The sequence below is a fragment of the Numida meleagris genome, chromosome 6 (assembly GCF_002078875.1).
Source record: "Numida meleagris isolate 19003 breed g44 Domestic line chromosome 6, NumMel1.0, whole genome shotgun sequence".
Taxonomy (NCBI): Eukaryota; Metazoa; Chordata; class Aves; order Galliformes; family Numididae; genus Numida; species Numida meleagris.
Window position 1 is genome coordinate 8631619 of NC_034414.1, and position 20362 is coordinate 8651980.

Genomic DNA, 20362 nt, shown 5'->3' on the forward strand with positions numbered 1-20362 from the left:
AGGGGAAGAAGCAGCAGAAGGGAAGGAGTCTCTTGAATTGGCATTAAACTGGTCAGAAGTTTTCTGAATCAGATACTGAATACCAAAGAGTCCACAGTGGAGTCCAGCTGGCAAGAAGCTGCAGTTTAATATGTACCATTTGTACAACTGCCTACTTATAAACTTGGTTGATAACACTTAACTGTTTGATGAATCCCATTTGAAACAGTCTTGTCAAGGATCTCACAGAACAGTCAAGGAGCCAAGAGACTGTGATTCTTTTTTCAGCTTTACTGAATACTTGCTAGGTAGCCACACACAACTCATTTTAATTCGTAACTCTTGCTTGCTTTCCATAATAAATGTGAAAGAAAAGTTGACCAGTTTGAAAGAATGCTTTTGACTTCATGATTCATTCAAGTCCACTGTTTCTGAGAAGAGCTTATTGCATCCTGACCATGCCTTGAATGATATCAAACCCACCTACCAGAACAACATAATATACAAACACCAGTTTGTTTCTTTTAAACCCCCACGCTATAGCAGACTGTGCTTTCAAAAGGAAAAAAAAAAACAACAACAAAAACACTCCAAATCTTTTAAGATTCAAGAGCAATTATCTTAAAAGCATTTACACTAAAGAAAATACTACTGACTGTTGCTCATCAGCTTTCAGCACATGTATAGTACAACAAAAGGAGAACTAAATTGAGCTGTCTAATTACAAGGGATGCTTTGAATTACCAGAAGACAGTTCAGTAGCTCATTCTGAGAGCAAACATTGTGGATGTATGGCATTTGGCAACTTAAGTTCAGACTGGATGCCTATCATTAAGGATCTGTATGTATTTTCAGATGTTTCACAAAATGCTTTTCACAGGACACATGAAGAATAGTATTTTACTGCTAAAGCTAATAACTAGGACTTAAATGTGTATCTACCTAATATAAGGATAACTAAATATTCTACATTACTTAGAAATGTTTTGTATTTAAATTCTGGAATTCTAAGGTTAAAGACTTATTAGAATGCAAATTCTTTCTGATACATAAAAAAAAATCCCACTGAACTGAAATGTGAATAAGATTATCATTAAAATTCTAAACACTATTAGCAATATTGATCACACAAAACCTGAGCTCAGCTATTAGAATATTATACACATTGCTCAGTTATTATTGCAGTACAGATCCATCAGGTTTGATGGTTCCAGGTTTGAGATCAATTGGTTTCTATAAATATTATGGTGTAACAATGATATCGTACACCACTCTATGGGGTGGTAAATATAAGATCAGAAATTTAAGCAACAGTGTTAAGTACCAATTATTTGGTAGGATGAGAGGGAACAGCTTCAAGTTGCATCAGAGGAAGTTCAGATTGGATATTAGGAACAATTTAGTTTCAGAAAGAGTAGTGAGACACTGGAACAGGCTGCCCAGGGAGGTGGTGGAGTCACTGTCCCTGGAGGTGTTCAATAAATGAGTTGATGTGGTGTGTAGGGACATGGTTTAGTGGGCAACATTGGTGATAGGTGGACAGTTGGACTAGATAACCTTAGAAGTCTTTTCTAATCTTAATGATTCTATGATTCTGTGTATAACCCTAGAAAAGAGCATACGTTAGACTACCTAATCATCTCCCAAAACATGCTGTGCTTCAGGTTGTACCCTGAGCACATGCATTTGAAGTATCTTTCTGCCAATAATATGTAGGAACACTGTTCAGTAGATTATTTTAAAAGCACTGCTTATATTGAAATTTACAAACCTCTTGTAGACACTCCAAAAGTAAATTGCATCCTGCTGTCACACTGGCCAAGCTTCTCCCTTTTGTCTGGGTGACATTGTAGAGCTTCCACAGCTGAACTTTCCATGCTAGTAAACAAGCTTTACTGCATTTGGGTAACACAGGGCTGATAAAAAGATAACAAAAAGGTCAAAAGATTATTCAAAAATAATCATGCTCTTGATTGACTTCTGCTGCTTCTGTGTATGAAAACAGACTGGTTTTGCATACTCAATGAGCAATGTCCCAAGTATTAAAAGCAAAAACAACCACATCCATTAGAAAATGAATTGTCTGCTTCAGCCATGGTATAATACCAACTAAAAAGATAAGTCTCTGAAGAAGCAGCAAATAACATTTACCAGAATCTTGGAAATACTCCCTAAGCAGAGGCGCCATAGATTTCCTTGACTATTTATTTCCTCTTATTATTACATTTAAATATATCAGAAAAATCTAGCATTTGCTGATATTGGAAGCAAACAGACTCAATGCTAGTTAATTAATTGTTAGGATCCCACCAAAAGTGTCTTTTTTTTTTTCAATTTTGAAAAACTTTGTTTCAAAATAATTCTTTTATATATGCATGTGTACAAATTGGTGCGTTCGTAATCCAATAAATACTCGACATTTCTTTATAGTGATCCTATACTATCACCATAATAGCCTAATAGCTCATTATACAACTAGATTTGAGAGTAAATAAGGAAGGTGACCCTCAGTTTTGCCACAGACTTGCAACTTCAGCATTTATTTCACCTTTGCAGTGGAAATGCTATGTCACAGCTTGAACCAGTGATTGAGCACCTGGTGGGAAGGCAGGGCCAACCCAGGGGAGCTCAGGTGCATGCAATGTAACTGAGAGACCAGCAGACCTCGCTTAGGGTATCTGTCTGCAGGCCTTCCAAGAGTAAGCAGATTCTTTCCTTTGTTTCTGTGTCCACAACTGCTGCATTTGAACATGTCCTCACTTGCTGCAGCCTAGGACTTTGCTACTCTGTTATCATTGCTGTGCTTTCCATCACATTACAGCATTACACCCTTTCACATCAAAATTTGTTAAGTGACTTACAATTTTTCTTTACCCAACTTTACCCAACCAAAAAGAAGCAGGAATTATTGTGAGATAGTAAAGTGTGCAAGTTTTCACTAAGTAGAATTTCTGCCATTTTGCAGTCATTTAAGACCAAAATTTGCTCCTTAAAAGCAATAACAAAGACTCATCTGGGATAAAACAGAACATGGCAAGAAGCATGGACATCTACAGATCACATTCTGTGGAAAAAAAAAAACCTGAAAGAAATAGCATCATTTAGCCTACAGAGAACAGACTTAGAGAATATCTTCAAAAATATAAGAAATTATTGCCAAAAGAAACTGTTTTCCAACTGTGTCATACATATGAGAAAAAGCAACAAGATATGATTTCTACATGAACGACTGATTTTGAACTTTGGGAAAAATTTTATAATGGCAGGGGTAAAAATGCTAAAGACATACTGTTCTATTTTCCACAGAACCTCAGGACATCTAGTATAGGTCCTCTCAGACAAGATGATCAGCTCCTGTAGGGAATGATGCTAATCCAGTTGTATTAAGTAATCGGTTCTGAGCTTTTCTACATCAGGCAATTTGTAAGGTAAATGACAAGTCAGTTTTGACAAAATTGATATACCTTCATCAAAACAAAGTTCTAATTCCAGATGTATTTTACACATTCATTTATTATTCACCCTTGTTTCTCACAAGAAATCTCACATTGATTTCATGTGTAGAAATTAATGTGTAAGATTTAAAACAAAACACAGCAATGAAAATATACTATAGTTATTCTGAAATCTGTGACACTGGATAATTTGGGGTGGAGAACAGGCTAAATGATCTTTTGATTTCTTTTTCAGCTGGCCCTAATTACAAGCTGCTGACAGATTCAGAAGCAACAAAATATGCTTAATTCATTCACTGCATTACTCCCTTTGTGTGATTAACTTAGCATAAGCATAAAAACACACTTAAACTGAAAGAATCCAAAAGGTTTGGAATCAGTAGGGGAGAAAAAGTTTTCAAGTAAACACCTACATTTCTTGACAAGCTTAAACTAGAATTCTTGGATTTATTCAACTTTCTGCTGGGTCTTTGTGCATAACGGTGTCTTTTATGGAAAAAGAATTCATTTCTTTTACTTAAAAAAATAAAAGAGGAAAATAACACTAAGTAACAGCTTTTGCCCCTGCTCCGCTTAGGAAGAAGCGAAATTGCTTCTGACAGGTTCCTAGTAACACCTGGCAAAGCATTCACAGGCAGGCCACTAGTTATACACAGAAAGAAGAGTCAACCTCACCCAACTGGTGAAGGAGATCTCTGGTGATGTAGCACTCTTTCTCAGAAAGCAGCCTAAGTCCAGGAGAAGCCCTCCCACCAATGGCTAGCCCTTATATGAGCCCGGGTGGGCTCCACTCTGTGTTCACCCCTTCTGGTCACATGAGGAGCACAGGTGCACACAATCTGACTGTGCTCCCTGGGTCAGCCACACCCCTTCACCAGGTGCTCAAAAACCAGCTCAAGCTGTGACCTAACAGTTCCCTTACAGCCCCCATTACCATCAATCCTAATTAATCTGTAAGACATCCAAATTAAATTAGAGAAGATATTGTGTGAACAGGCAGCACATGCCTAATCTTGATCTATTTGATAATAACTTGATAAGAGTTTATGTACATTCTTGATCTCAGCATGGAAAAAAAACCACATCACACTAGTAGCAGATAAGTTTAACAGTACAATTCAGTTTTATACATCAATCATACACGCTTTTTTTAATGAGGTTTCTCTAACCACACTTGTAGGAATATGGAAGCACTAAATATATGAAAAATATCTGAAGTGTATAACCTTACAAAAAGAAAAAAAATTTTGACACATGGTATCTCTGCTCCCTTTTTTCAGCTTGGAAAAAATTCACCTTTCAGTTACCATAGGTATAAATGAATACAATGAAAGAACATTGGTGTAAAACTAACCAACGTGCAAGTTCTTGCGGGATTTTTTAAACTCTCCAGTAATAATTAAAGTGTTCTGATGGCTACACTTCAGTTCTAATTTATAATTAACTTCAGGTGCTTCTTTGATCTTACTGATATCTTTTTTCCCATTTTCTTATCAAGAGTCTCCATGCAGTCTGTAATTATGCTTCTTAGTGTGACAGTGACTTTGAGTAAGTGGATGCATTAATACATGCTTTGGGAAAACGTTGTTAGAGCCAAAGCAAGCTCTTACCACTGAGCTGGAGTATCATCCGAAGCACTGCTGATTAGAAACATATTATATAAGCTCATAAAAGGTTTGCCATAAAAAAGTAAAACATGATTCTCAGTTTAATGTAATGGATGACACGAGCAGTAAAACTAGTACCTGCCCAACAATATGCACGTTAAGCCATTCAGAGCATTCATATCACAACTCTACAAAAGGTATGTGTCATGTTCTATATCTGTGTAGGCTTCTTTTGCTAAAGAGGAAGATATTTCATTTTGTTTTTCTGAATAATGAACCAAAAGATTTTTTTGAAGTGTTAAAAGCCGTTATAGTAAGGCAGCGATACAGCATAACCTACCTGAGGCAACCAATACATAATGCAAGGGTGCAGGGCAGTGTAACTCTTTTCCTCAGCTAAAGGAGTCAGCTGTAATTCCCAGAAGACTAACTTCATATTTTTGACGCATAAATAAGACGTGCATCAGCAGCAAGCTAATTGAGATTCTCACATTAAGCATTTAGCTGAGAAATACTAAACAAAAGCTGCCACGGAAGTGCTAGGGGCAGCTCTTCTGTGAAGACATCAGTCTACGGCTACAAATTGGGACTGGTGCGACTTCTCCAGTCAGGAAATGGGTGTTTCACCAACAGGCTGCTCACTAAAGTCCACATTTATAGTTACTTGTATAAAATGAGCTTTATACAATACAGCATTTCTTTCTACAAGCAGAATAAGTATACTGCTGCAGAGCACTGTGGGCTCTGATAACATCAAGATGCGTGAGCAGTTTGTTTGTACTGAATAACATTGGTACCAATTCTGCCCTATCTCTCCTACCAAGATCTGAGACATACTGCAGAGACGAGTCTGCACAGCATCACCTGTCAAGTTCCTTTCTGAAGGGAAGAATCATGTGTCTGGTGCACTAGCACAAGCTCCCTTCAGCTTCTGCCTCCTTCACAGTAAAAATAGAAATAAATTAACAAACGAGAGAAGAGTCAGAACAAATAGTTCAATTTTGACTGCTTAATTATCATCATCGTCTAGACTGTCCCTGCTTATCATACCTCCCAAAAACAGTCACAGAATCACGGTCACAAAGTAACAGTTTGTGAAAATGAAACACCAGTAAACCCACTTTGCAAAAGAGCAATACTTTTTGTGGAAATAAATGCTTCCCATATTTAAAAAAGCTTAAAGAATGTGTAGAATTCACTAGCTGATCCTTAGACTGGTGGGTGACTGTAGTAGGCGATAAGCGAAGCAACAGGTGACTAACATGAAACCACATCTTTCTTTTTATTAATTTTTTTCTTCCTGCACTGCTGAGATAAAAACCAAGTAGCACAGACATGAGTTATTTGCTCTGAAATACGTACAGTCACTGTCAGTCAGAAACATTTTTATTAAATCAATCAAATGAAGAAAACAACGTTTGAAGAGGATCTGCACAAAATGCTGCACGACGATATAGAAAGAAAACAACAACACGGTATTAAAGAGATTACCCAGAACTAAAATGGCTCATTGCCTTGGGGAATCATGGAACAGACTTTTAAGACATAAAATTTCAGTTCCCAGTCAGATAACACAAAAAACATTCATTTTCTTCAAAGTATTCAGTACAGTAAGGAGTAAACCAAGAAGAACCAGAATGAAAGTGAAATAAGTTAACTGAGTGATTTAGATTCAGCATGGTATCGATTATATGATTCAGTAAGGCTATGGTCACCTGTAAAATTTATCACAAGCAAAGAGGTGAACGTATAGCTCATCAGTTAGTTATTCATAGACATGCTGCTGTCCCACCATACAAAGCCTGTTGTGTGGTAGAAAACCTTATATTAATCAAGAGGTGAAGCCAAGCACCAGCTTCAGTAGCTACCAGAGAATACTAGCACACTAAAAATCTGTACTCTACTCATGACACCTGGCTCCTGTCCTAATAGCTTGCTGTGTATCTTGGAAGCCTGAACTCCTAATTAAAACAACTGTCCTCTCAAAAGTATCTGTAACTCTGCATGCATGAACGTATTGTCGTAATGACCCTCTGCTTCTCCTCTAAGGAAAGAGCCACACAAGCAACCAATTAGTGGTAAAAAACAATGTACCTTCTTTGCATGCACTGTACTAGCCAAATGTGTAAACACTGCATATATCCCTTCACATATTTCTGCAGCTAAATTTTTCATAAGGGAAGAGAACAAACATTTTGGAACAAATTTCACAGCACCGTAAGAAGGTGATATTTGAAATGATCCCTTGGGACTAATTGCTTCAAGGTATATGTATTTAAGCTTGTATGGAGACACATTGATCTGCACATATAGATTGACACAGACATTAAGGGCCAAATATGAACACACAAATAAATCAAGCTTTCCTTTCAGTAGTAAGAAGTCATTTGTCAAAATAAACCTTACGGTAACTTAAGAATTAGAAATTACAGTCACTTTGTGCAGGGATTTAGCAGCGGGTTGTTAGAGTTAGGGTAGTATGGTTAGGTTGCTGTTGGACTTGATGATCTTGAAGGCCTTTTCCAACCCAAGCAATTCTATGATTCTATGTGACTGCATCAAAATGTTCTATTTGAGGCCCGCTGAAGAAAAGCCAACCCAAAGGCTGCAAAATTAGTCTGTATAAAGTATCTGTTGCTTTTTATTAATTAACTAATTATGGGGACTTTTATCTTCCTCCAAAATTAGTGTTATCACTGAGTAACTAATCCTGAGAAAATAAAGCAAGGCTCATGCTAGCTCTGAGGTCCTTCTGCACAATTCATGTGAAAAATCCTGCTGAGTTCAAGGAGAAGCTGCACCTTCACTTGTGTCTTTGCACAAAATCTACAGCACTGTGCATTGCTTTAGGCTTGCAAGCTAGAACCAGAGCAAAGCCAGCAGTTCAGAGTGCAATCAGGATGCCTCACTGTGATGTCCTTCTGCCTCGTTCCCAAAGCCGTGCTGCCTATCCAACGGGAGACAAGGCCTTCACCTCTCTGCAAGAGGTCACTTCTCCCACTCTGATATGCCGACAAAATAGGACAGAACTAACACACTCTCCGTTTAAATGCTTGGGAAAATAAAGTAATAGATAAATACTGGCTTGTTTACATTACAGTAAGCAGTGAATTGAAAAGGCTGCATCTATGAACCTTACAGCTTCCTTTATTCAGCAGAACCATGGGAAGTAACTTGTTAACCAGATAGATGGTAACAACTGAACACTTTGCACCCTCAGGAAAACAAATGGACTACAGAAGCAATCAATGCAACATGAAATGCTACAAAATGCACATATCTCTCCGTAGAAGACATAAAAGCCCAACTCCCCATTACCTCTTATTTTCAGCACCAATCTTTTTCCCATCGTCCATATAATCCCCACTGTTACAGAGGAAGACCTTTGCCTACAGGGAGCCTGTTTCCCTGCACAGCTATACCAAAATATGTTGCTGCTATCTTCACTCTGCTTTAATGCTGTAGATAGAACTGAAAATCCCCCATGAATAAGAATACATTCAAACTCCATCTTAAATTTCAGGTTAAATATTTCTTCCAGAATAAAAACTGCATTTTCAGTAACTCTAGGGGACAATATTATAATGGTTACAGGAAAATTAGTTGCTGCCACGGTTCTTTGTGAAAAAATAAAAATGCCCCTCCCTTGTATCACAGACATCTCCAGGGACAATCCTCCAATAAAATACGCAGCAACTTTTATTTTATTATTATTTTTAACTTTTTAATGCAAAGATTTTTTTAACAGAAAATCTTGCAGACCCACACTACGCACAAGCGATTGCACAGACCCACAGCACCTCAAGGCATGCCTCAGACACCTGTATCCCACCCTAATGCAGATGTAAAACCACACATTTTCCAAACTGACCATTTCTGGACACTTAACACAGAATTCTGCGTGACATACTGGCTTAGGCAGCATGCCTGCTGCCTGAACCCACTCCCTGTCTTGCTCTCAGCCCTCATCTGGGGCAGCCCTGCAGGTGGCAAATCTTCCACCCAGATCAGCAGGATCCACACTGGCAGGAGATCCTTTGCTGGAGGCTTTGCTGCTGTGTGCATCCCACATCCAACCACAGCTTACAACCCTACCCACTAGTCTAAATGCCAATAAACCATGACAAAGGAAAAAATGTTCCTCAGTAACATTTATATCCTAATAATGACCACTTACCAAACTTTTCTTTATAAAGTCAGTGATGCTGCCAGTGATAGATGATAAGACTTTAAGCAGTCATCCCTGGTTTTGCTTGATGTCAGTAATCACCTTGTGAAGTGAATGGCTTTATTCCAAATAACAACAGGGAAGTCTTATTTGCCAAGACAATTAACTCTATTGTAACAGGAAAAAAATGTCACTATCAAGCAAAATTTGTGTTTTGCTGAGAAAGGACATTTTTATTTGCCTCTACTGTGGGGATACTTGGATTCAGAGTCATTATCTCCTGCCTGCTGGAGGTCTTTCAGCAGCCTGGTGTGAGTTGGCCAAAACACCTCCTGACCTCAGGAACTGTTTCTTCCCACTACAGCTTGCTGTGCACCACCTGTCTACCCTGTGGGCTTGCGTGCATACTCTCCTTCAGATGCAACAGTGAATGGGCACGCTGGCGCAGACCTCATCTCAGGGCTGTGTCCCAGGGAACCTCTCTGGCCTGCCAGCCTGTGGGCATACAGCACTGGGGGCATGCTGGCATCCTAGCGTGGCTCAGAGAGCAATATGTCTTCAGCAGTCAGATTTTGTGCCCAAAATAGAAGCTCATGCCCAGAAATACGTAGACATCGATTTAGAGATTAATTAAGACATTTCAGTTTGGAGGAGGTTATTCCAATACTTTCAATTTGAGATCTCTCTGAACGTTTTGTTTAGCAAAAAGTTTTGATACTTGAAATTTTGCTTACTTCAGGTTGAAAATAATGTTGTAATAGTATTTCCCTTAGGAAAAATTCTACTTTTCAGTCTTTTCTAGCTATTACTTTAATCATGCCTCTTAAAAAAAAAAAAAAAAAAAAAAAAAAAAAAAAAGTTAAATGGTCTGGCTAGGCATCAAACTGAGAATTATTACATAAAGTAAGTTCTTTTTCTCCATTTCTCAAAAATCCATTTACAGAGTTGCAAAGGTATTTGCTTTTACATGCAGCCAGTATTTTTTTCTGCCCCCGCAGCAATTTTGCTTTATATCTGAACTAGCACTTCAGGAAAGAAAAAAGAGAAATATTTATTTTCTATCTTCAGAATTAGTTTCTCAACTTCCAAGTGTTACCGGTCTTCTGTTTATAAACAAGAAACAGTTTTTGTTTCTTAAAGATCGCCTTGCATTTTACCGAGCATCTGTAAAGAAGTACCACAGCAGGCACGTCCAACCCGCGGCACAGCATGGCCCTCAGCGCAGCGCGTCCCCTGCTGCCTGTCCATCATGGCGGCGGCTCTGCCCCGCGCGCCCAACGGTCACTCAGCACCAACCGACCGCCGCGCGCCATCAGCCCCACCTGGGCTGCAAGCAGGGCGTGGGGTGAGCGCAGTGCCGTGCTGACTCACGTGACGGCAAATTAGCGGATGGATTTGGGTACATTGACTACACATAGCCCTGTGAGCAGTGAAAAATATGCAGCCGTGCTTTCTGCTTTGATAGAGGAATTTTGAGAATAGGTTTGGGAATTGTCAAATGGAATGCATAGAGTTGCAGTCTGAATTCTGTGTCTTTTCACTAGAATTTCATAAGTCCTCTCTTACCAGAGAGAAATACTCCTCACCTCACAGTCACATCTTACTCGTGTCATTGCTTTTTGGCAGCGCATGCATTTGTGAACAGCAGTTTTCAAGGATGAAGCGCAGGAAAAGTAACGTTTCAACAGAACTATCTAACAAACACCTTGAGAGCTCACTACAAATTGCAGCTGCTGCCATCCAACCAGACTGATGCGTTACTATCACAAAAACAAGGTCACATCTCTCACTGCTTTTATGTTTCTGTTGCTCTCTTTTTTATCTTTTTAATAAAAAGCATTTAAAATTAAAATAAGTTTTATTACTTACATACATTGACTATAGTACATATTTTATGAGGGCTGCTCCAGAAAATAATGCCTCCTATTTTATTATGTTAGCCCATAACATAGAGATGGATGTTGGTGGTACGGCAGTAGGTGCTGAATCTTCCCGCCAATATCCCGTTACTTTTTGTTGCTGTGCAACAGACGGCAGCAGAGGGGCAGTCTGACAAAATGGCGCCTGACCTGGAAGAGCGTATGAAGCAAAGGTGTGCCATTGAATTCCTCCATGTGGAAAACATTGCACCCACTGACATTCATCTATCCTTGCTGAACATTTATGGAGGCTGAACAGTGGATGTGAGCACAGTGAGGTGGTGGGTGGTGCATTTCAGCAGTGGCAGCAGCAACAGTGAGTCACCTTCGCTGGTGCAGATTTTTATGAGCACAGCATGCAGGCTCTTGTTCACCACTGGTGAAAATACACAGCTAATGGTGGTGGGTACGCTGAAAAAGAGTGTTTTGTGGCTGAGAATTTGCTCTATTAAATAGTGTTATTGTGCTCTTTGTAGCTGTTGTGCTTTCCATGGAAATAATTAGGAGACATTACTTTCAGAGCAACCTTCATAGATGCAGCCCTAGACAATTCCTCCTCACCCAGTGCGACCCAGGAAAGCAAATAGGCTGGACACTCACTCATGGTTTACAGTGTAAGAATTGCTAAAAACTTCCCTCTACCCCAGTTATTCCAGATGAAAGCTATTTAATGAAAAGCTGTTAAAAGAGAACCAGAGAAAGAATAAACCTGTTAGGCAAATGAAAGTAGCCAATGGTAACATGATAAAATACTGAAAGAACTATTAAAAAAAAACCCATATCTCAAACTCTCAGCTAGATGAATACGTATTTTAATACCAGTTGATGAAGTGTGCTGTCTCTCATTTTTCTTCTAGTACACAGTCTGTATAATGAAATTCTTTACAGGAATAGATCTGTTCACCCAAGTGTTCATTTTTCATTGGCATATACATCTTAACACTCCATCTTTGTCATATGAAGGAAATTTGATTTACTTACCAAAGTTTGGAGCTGGATGCCAGTGCTTTATTTACCCCCATATCATAGAAGCAGTTTCCCTATCACTTCTACATCATACTGGCCCCTACTCCTGTTCTTACAGAACAATGTTCTCGTGATGGTAAACAGCAGCCCTCTTTGTAATTTTCTTCTCCTGTAACTTTTAAGGTTTGGATAATTCTATACATTCTCTGAGAGAAAGTATGTAGCCAAGAAAACCTGCTATAAGAAATACCCTTTTCCCTTTTTTTCAGCCTAATCAGGAATATATTTTTTTAAAGTTTTATATAACCATTACATCAATATAAAATAACTGAAGTAATTCTATAATTTTATGATATTTCAACATTGTTATTTAAAAAATAACTTTTAATTACAGCAATTTAATCATTCTAGATATCATTTGTTATTTTTTCCTTTTTCTTTCTGTAAAATATTGATCCCTCATTGGACATGAACAGGTACAGTTTAGCACTTAATGACCTAGGCTATAGTCTTTCTTCACAATTAAGCATTATATTTGAAAGAGCAAAAGAGTTTGATCCACACAGGCGATAATTTTTAATAAATATGTAAAGAATGGTGAGTATTTAAAGCACTTTTATGATTCATTACAATGTCAAACAAAGCTAAGTTATACCACATCCTGATTCCCCCATACACAGATTTACTGTGCATACGCTGTTTATCTGTGAGTGTATGTATGATAAATTCTGTGAAATGCATGCACAAACTGGTCTCATTGCCTTTTATCATTCTGCATCCAGAACTGTACATTGCCAGAAATTGGGTATACAGTTACAACTGAGATCTTCTAACTACACCAGATAAATGACTGTGAGGCAACTTAGAGACAGGGTAGAGCTGCAAACCTTTCAGCACTAATACCAGTATATTGCCAGTTAAACCGGATGATTTAGGATTCCTGCTTCCTCAAACAAGTGAGCCAGGATTAAGACGGAGATGAATTACTTCTTATGATTTCAGTTTACATATTGTTGGGGTACTATCTTTACTTATTGGTCTATGAAAATAGTATACAGTGTATATAATGCGTATACGTGGTGTATATTTACTATACCACACATTTGCAGGTATTAGAGTACAAAAAGATCGCCAAGTTATCTCGAGTTACCAGCCTAAATTTCTAATCAAGCCCACTGATTACCACTACTCAGCGGCAGTGGTTTATTATGAAGGTAGACTGAATAAAAATGTGGGGTTTGTGCCTGCATACAGACATAAACTCACAAACACAGCTTCAGCTAAAAACCACTTGTCTCCTCCATTTGCCACAAATATCAGCTATGTAGCAGAAAACATGTTCTCTTGCTTCACTGTTTTACCTCATCTTTTAAACACCAAGTCACATTTAGCTTCATTTAATTTATTTACATTTTAGTTAGCTCTCACTAATTTCTGTTAAAATCTTGATATATTCACAGAACTTTTAGGAACATTAGGCTCATATGCATAATTCCTATATTAATACAATGCGTACGTATAGTGCGTATAAGTATTTTGGAAAAAACTGCATGAAGAACAATCACTCACACATGCATTATTTGCAAACCCCCTATTTATTCCATGTGAAGTTGTTCGATTTTTTTCTTAGTATTACTAACTGTTATGTTGTATCCCTTGTATCACCTAAATAAACTGCCCCTATCGGGAAAACCTTATCCAACTTATGTTTGCTGGCCCCAGCAGAAAAAATATTTCATTTCCATGGAATTGAAAGATGTTCCTTTTCAAGTCAAGCAATCAGTTTTACTTCTTAAAACAGAATGTCTTCCACCTTCATCCATCACTGTTAGTCTTACAGAAAATATCCTTGCAGCAGGCCAACCCCCACTGGGTGCTTTCATTGTCATAAACCCACACCATGCTTAGCTTAAATATTGCCCACAACAGACCTAGTTTCTAGTAATTACTAGGCATGTCATGTTAGCTAATCTGCCATAACATTTTTATCCCATACAGGGATTAAAAGGAAGACATCCTATAGCTGTGAAAGCATGAACTAGAAAAGCAGTGATTTTCTGACAGGCCTGGATGGCTTTTGTATGTTGAGAAGCATTTATGTATGGAAAGTAGAGCCTCTATGCACTACTTAAGTTAGAACATGTCAGTCATATTAAAAACATCCGTTACTTTACTCAGTAAAGATAAGTACTTGACCTTCCTGTCTCTGATCTCAAAGCCAAGGAAAAAAGGCTTGGTATGCCATGGGACTTCACTTGGGGAAAGACCAGACACAAAGTTGAAAAAGTGTAAAATTACTCAAAAACACTTTGCAGCCTCTTTCTGTTGTTTTTCTTCTACTGTGATTCTTGAATCCCTCACTTGGGTGACTGACTATGCAAGTATATTTTGATCTGAAAAATTCATTGAACACATGGTGTTTCCATTTCTTATGCTATTAATAAAGATAGTAAAAGAACTGATGCATGCAAGGCACATTTCTCTTCTGGCAATTCTGGCTATTTGGGTAAGACAGACATTTTTTAATGATATGGGTATATGAACTACTAGCTATTTTCACATTTTAGCTGTCAGAATGAGTAAAGCTGACACTTTTGATGAAGGAATTAAAAGTCCATTTGCTAAACTGAAGGCACTTAGCATTCCTGTCATATTATATCTGATTAGGAAGACCAGTAAAGGATAACAATTGTTAGACACTGTTCTTATTTCAAAGTTTGTGATGTTAAAAATACCCTAAGTTACTTTCCTGTCTCAAAAAATTTCAGAGTTACTAAGATTCTGCCAGCAACAATAATGAAATATCTTCTGAATAGCAAGGGTTTTGTTTTCCATTCTGTCACCAGTGAACCTGAAAGGTTCTGTGACATGGAATGTTGACAAAATAGATGTTTCCTGTATAAAATGTGATTCCATTTGAGATGGATTTTTTAATCTAACGGGGCAATTGGAGTGGTAAGCTGTTATCACATTACCCACGGTTTCAATCATTTCTTACAAGGTAAAATTTCTGCCCCCTACTGTTCTCATCCAGTAAGGCACGGAATAACTTGAGGATGCAGCCAAAGATAGAACATACTTCCACAAGACATATCCTTAAGTCTGTTCTGTTTGGTGGTGTACATTTATAGTTCTCACTGAAACCAAACATCTCAGATAAGGCATACAAAGTATTAAGCAGCTTCTTCTTAATCTTCTCAAAAAAAAAAAAAAGGAAAAAGAAAGAAAAAAAAATCACTACTGCTTTCATTTTGTAGGTCTTGTGATTAAAAGCAGTGCTTGAATTTTCTTACTCGCAGGCAGAGCAGCCATGTAGAATGCTTAGAGGAATGCAGAGGTCCTGTCTGCACACTGTCTGGAGGTAAAATAAATATTTCTGCCTTAGGATATCCATTCAGCCTTCTCTGTACTTCTAACCAAGTCTTCTGCCCAAGTCATATGTCAGACTACTACACATTTCTGGACTCTGTTTGTTTTGACTGAGTCCCTTTTTGGTCCTCTCTGCAGACAACAGATAGCAGAGGTCATGTATCACTCTTGTAAAATAATTTCGTTAACAGATGAAGGGTGGAATCATATCAAAAAGCATACAAGCCAAGAGGCACTTTCCTTGCACAAATGGAATCTGTTTCCTTGAAAAAGCCTTAGGCAAAAGCCTGCTTAGACTGCTGGGAATATATCCCCCTGTTCGTACCCATTGGCCTTCTTATTCATGAAGCCAGTTGACAAATAGTGGCATCTCAGCAGTGCTGGGAACACTCCTTGCAGTCGCATTTTTCACCCTGCAGCTTCTGGTTCCCCTCTCAGTGTTACTGCTGCTATTCAGTGTTCCTGCTTCCTTATGATTGCTTCTCTACTTACACCACTAAATCATCACAAGCCAGGTCATAGCACATGTTTTTACAATCTTTTCAAAACTTACTCACCTTGCAACAAATAATCCTGCTCTGGTTGTTGAATATCCCGACTGATCTTCGTGCCATGTGGCCAGGCAACAGAACTGGATTAACTTGACCAGCAGATGCTCTCAAACGGTGAGATCACAACTGGTCAGTCTGTTTCTGCCAACTCAAGCATTTGTTATATGTTACTTCTCTTTTTAAGGGGCATTCCACAGCATAGATTCTGAAATTTACCTTTTCCAGATACTAAGGTTCATTTAATAAAATGCACTTTCCTTTCAAGCCAGATTCCCGCAATTCCTACCAAATTCATCTCTGTAATAGCGCTGTTTACTTTCCCTGCAGGTCAGGGAAAGAAAGCAGAAAGGATAAGAAAGCTGGTGAAACTAGTAAAACAAGTAAGAATAAACAATACTGTGGCACAATTTATCTCTTTGATAGGAGAAATTATCAGGGGAGATTTAATTCTTGGGTAGAGGTGACTATTTTGCTTTTTATCCTAAGGCTTTTCTTACATTGCACCTTTTAGAAGGTGAGGCTGAATCTTTAGTCAAGGTTTAACTACAGGGCATCAAACTACAAGCTTAAGGAAATGGAGAAATTACATGACAACACTGCCAATTCTTTCTCCAAAAGATCTACAGCATCTCACTGCAAATGAGATGTCAATCCTGTAATTAGCAATTCAGTCAGCATTAATTGTGTGTATGTTACTCCACATCAATCACTGTCATTTTCAGGATGTTTTATAGAACCTAATTTGTAAACAATATGCAAAAGTTTAATACACTTTAAATTAAAATTGTGAAACATCTAGCATAACCTTCAATGAATAGAGATAATTGTGTGCACATGTGTTTTGATTCCTAAGTAGGAAAAGGGAATGTTTTAGCTATTTGTTTCTGTAGGTAGACTATTAAAATCCTAGTAGGTCCTACAGGAAAAAAAGCATTTAATAGCCAAAAACATTGCAGTCAACCTGTAACACTTACCTTCAAGAATGAAAAAACTGAAAAAGCAGGAGTATTAAAATGAGTTAAAGGCAGAACTCATTTCAGCAATTCAGACCTTATGAAGTAATATCTATTCTTGATTTAAGACATTTCCAGGGAAGCATAATTCATGGCAATCCTTGGTAATTGTGGGTCCAATTATTAAAGATATTTTATCCTCTGATTCCCATCTGTCAGTTTCAAACATCACAACTCTTTTTTAGTATTTATTTTTGTCAGATAGACGTAAAGAAGCTCTCCACAGGAAAATTATATTTCTCATATATTATGACAATATATATTTCTTATATAACGATGACTACAACCACACTTTTACCTTTAATTTGATAGATTAAATAGATGGAGCTCTGGGAACTCTTCCTCTTTACTATATTTTTCCAAAGCTTTAAATATTCAGCTGGCTCTTCTTACTGATGATCAACAACCTTGTTGAGTTGGGAACATTAGTCTTCTACCGGGAGACCTCTGAAAGCGCCAAATAAAACTTCTGCTTAATAGTCTCATGATGACATTAAAATCTTTGCTCTCTCCTATATCGTAACTACTTCTGACTCATAAGTAATTGTTCATCCATTATTTGTGTGCCACTTAGATACTACACTTAATACGAGCAGAGAGTTCCTTAGGTATATCTCTTACTGTGAGATTAAGGAATGCTGAAGCACAAAAACCAGAAAATTTTGTCTGAAAGAATGTCACAAAATTAAGTGGATCCCTGAGTTCAGTCTGTCTCCTCTGGACTGCTCAGCCCCGACCACAGTCTGTTACTCTTGGGAGAAGCTACCAAAATGCAAATTCCAAACTGACTGCTGTTGTCTTTCCTTTAACCTAAAACCACACTTAATCTAAAAAGCACATACATTGTAAAGCTTATGCACTAGTTTGAATAGTTTTCAGTTTGCAAGTCAAACTCTGTAATAATCTCTTACTTTTTTTTAAATAGAATATATCTTGTTATAAAAGTTGCCAGAAACAAGAGGGGCATCTTTTCCATTTAAAATGAGGTAGCATTTTCAACACGTTATGCCCTTCCCTTACCCTCCACTTTTTTTCCCCTAGTCCTTCCTTTTCACGTTACAGTCAAGAAAAGATCTCCCTTTCTATTACCAGTTTAGTATCTCAGACTCTTTTCTACAGTTATTGTAGTCAATCTCTCTATCTCAGATTTTTCTCTAATTTCTTTTCACAGTCAGTACTGTCTATTACTACTTGCTCTTAGTGACAAGCACGTGCTTGAGCTCATTCTTCAACTTGTGTTCCCACTTTCTTCCTTTTTTGCTATGGTCAGTTCCCACTGAGCCTGATGACTGAAGACTTTCTCTCTTACCTGTATCCGCAAAATGCGTTTAACATCAACGTGAGTGATTCTGTGGTGCTTCTTTGAAGAGGCTTTTCTTTGTAGAGCAAACAGTCTTCTGAACAACATGAACACCTAGCATATGAAAAAGGATAGAAAAGATCAGAAGATCCCTCTAACCAAAGGATACAAACTATCAACACCAACACTTTAGGTGAAATTGACATATATTCTAGGGCAAAAGATATGGAAAATAAAACTTAGGCTGAGTAAAAATTTTAATTACTTTCCTGGTTAACAGATAGAAACAAATTCATTTTACTTATATGTACAGTGGATATATTTTACACTGTATTCTACTGTTACCTATAAATAAGTAATGACTTATCTACAAGAATCACTATAAGCTTAGAATCTACTTAAAAATATGGAGAAAATAATGGAGTAGATGTCTGTACCCAGTAATAATTTCTGAAAAGCACGCCAAGTTTTGACATTTTGAGAACTTATGGAAGACATTCATGGGAAACTAGACCTATCAACATTTGTAATTTACCATGCATATCTTTTTTCATTGGAGGAGCTACAGCAAAACAAAAGAGCCCCAAAGAAAGCCCGAGCCAGTGTTGTGCTAGGTTCTGGAGCCATTGTTTAAGAACGTGCTTGGCTTCCAGCATGATTAATCTTATTACTTTCAATGGAACTATTCACATAGTTCACTTACACTTGCTGAAACAGGGTATGTTTACACAAAGTAATAGGAAAGAAAATCATCGCCATCAAATTTTCACAAAACAAAGTCACTAGACTAGTATTTTGCTATTACAGCTTCTGTAGTTGGCTGTCCTCAAAGACCCATTCAGGAATCAATCCACCAAAGCTTAAAGCTATGCATCATCAACCCTTTTACTTTTTGCAAATGGAAACACTTTTTGCTCAGTTAAACTTGAACTGGATTCCTGGCATACACCTTATTTCTCACTTTATCTTCTTCACTCAGAAGAACTAGCCCTCTCATGAATCAGGTGTAATAGGAAACATATTGCAGTGATAAAGGATGGCTTATTCAGGAAAGACAACACTTAGAACCGCTTAGAATGGAAAATATCTAGGTCAGGATAGATAAGCAAAGAACATACGTATGTCAGTATCTGGAAGCATTAATTGTTCCTGAAGAACTGTTTGTGACTCCATTTCTCAGGGTGCTTGCCAGTCAACTCAGCCTGCTTTTGTAGAGTTTTTCCTGTGTTCTATGGCCCTTAAGAGCAAACGCTCACTCATTCATGGTGTGCCTGCTGTACGGCCATGGTAACACTGCTCATTTCCAGAGTTCAATTGGATTTGCATTTCTGACAAATAGAATTTCTCAAGAGAGAAATTACTACCTTTGGCCCTATTGAGACACAATACAAAAGTAGATGAGGAACAGCCTCAGGTACATTTCACATAAAAAATAACACAAGAATTGACTGCTTCTTCTACAGCTGTCATTTCTCCTCCAAGTAATTTCTGTTTCTTTGAGAGTTTTGTAGTGAAATTCTGCCTTTCTGAAATTAATGGCACTTTAAAGGAGTCAAGACTTCCTATGGACTCATTCCATCCACCCCCACAGACTGATTGATTGTATTGAGTGAAAAGTCCAGTACAAACCTGGTTTTGTCTCTAATATGCCACAATCCACCAGCAGAACTGTGATATTACCTCCAGATATCTTTTCCACGCTGTCACTACTCCCACTCTCCAAAATTAGAAAGGCAGTTTTTGCTCTTATGTGGGTTAGAACATAGTCTATGCCATAAGTGACAAAAGCAGTGTCTCCACACTGCTTATCTCAGGCATGTGTCTTCTGTATATTTTGAGTTACACAGTTTGGAGATTATCCAGCCTGATATATCCTTTTTTAAGACATTTTTCCACATCTTCAGACAGTCTGGGATCTTAGACGTGCTGAAGTTAGAAATGTCCAGAACACAGCTATAAATTTCTTCAATATCACAATTAGATTTCTGTATGTTATTGTCTGCCTTTAAGGCAAGAATGTTTACAAATGAATTAA

At 37.8% G+C, this 20362-nt stretch overlaps 1 long non-coding RNA gene across 10 annotated transcripts in view; it reads right to left on the bottom strand.

The window, feature by feature from the left end:
• Nucleotides 1-20362, bottom strand: part of LOC110400788 — a 264387-nt gene that overhangs the window by 99436 nt on the left and 144589 nt on the right. For 7 of the 10 annotated variants that reach the window (XR_002440077.1, XR_002440071.1, XR_002440067.1 and 4 more), the window contains 3 exons: nucleotides 18337-18441; nucleotides 16021-17474; nucleotides 1751-1895 (listed from right to left, as the gene is read on the bottom strand). This is a non-coding gene — a long non-coding RNA (uncharacterized LOC110400788). The remainder of the gene's footprint in view (nucleotides 1-1750; nucleotides 1896-16020; nucleotides 17475-18336; nucleotides 18442-20362) is intronic. The other 3 variants (XR_002440069.1, XR_002440068.1, XR_002440074.1) reach the window with 3 other exon arrangements.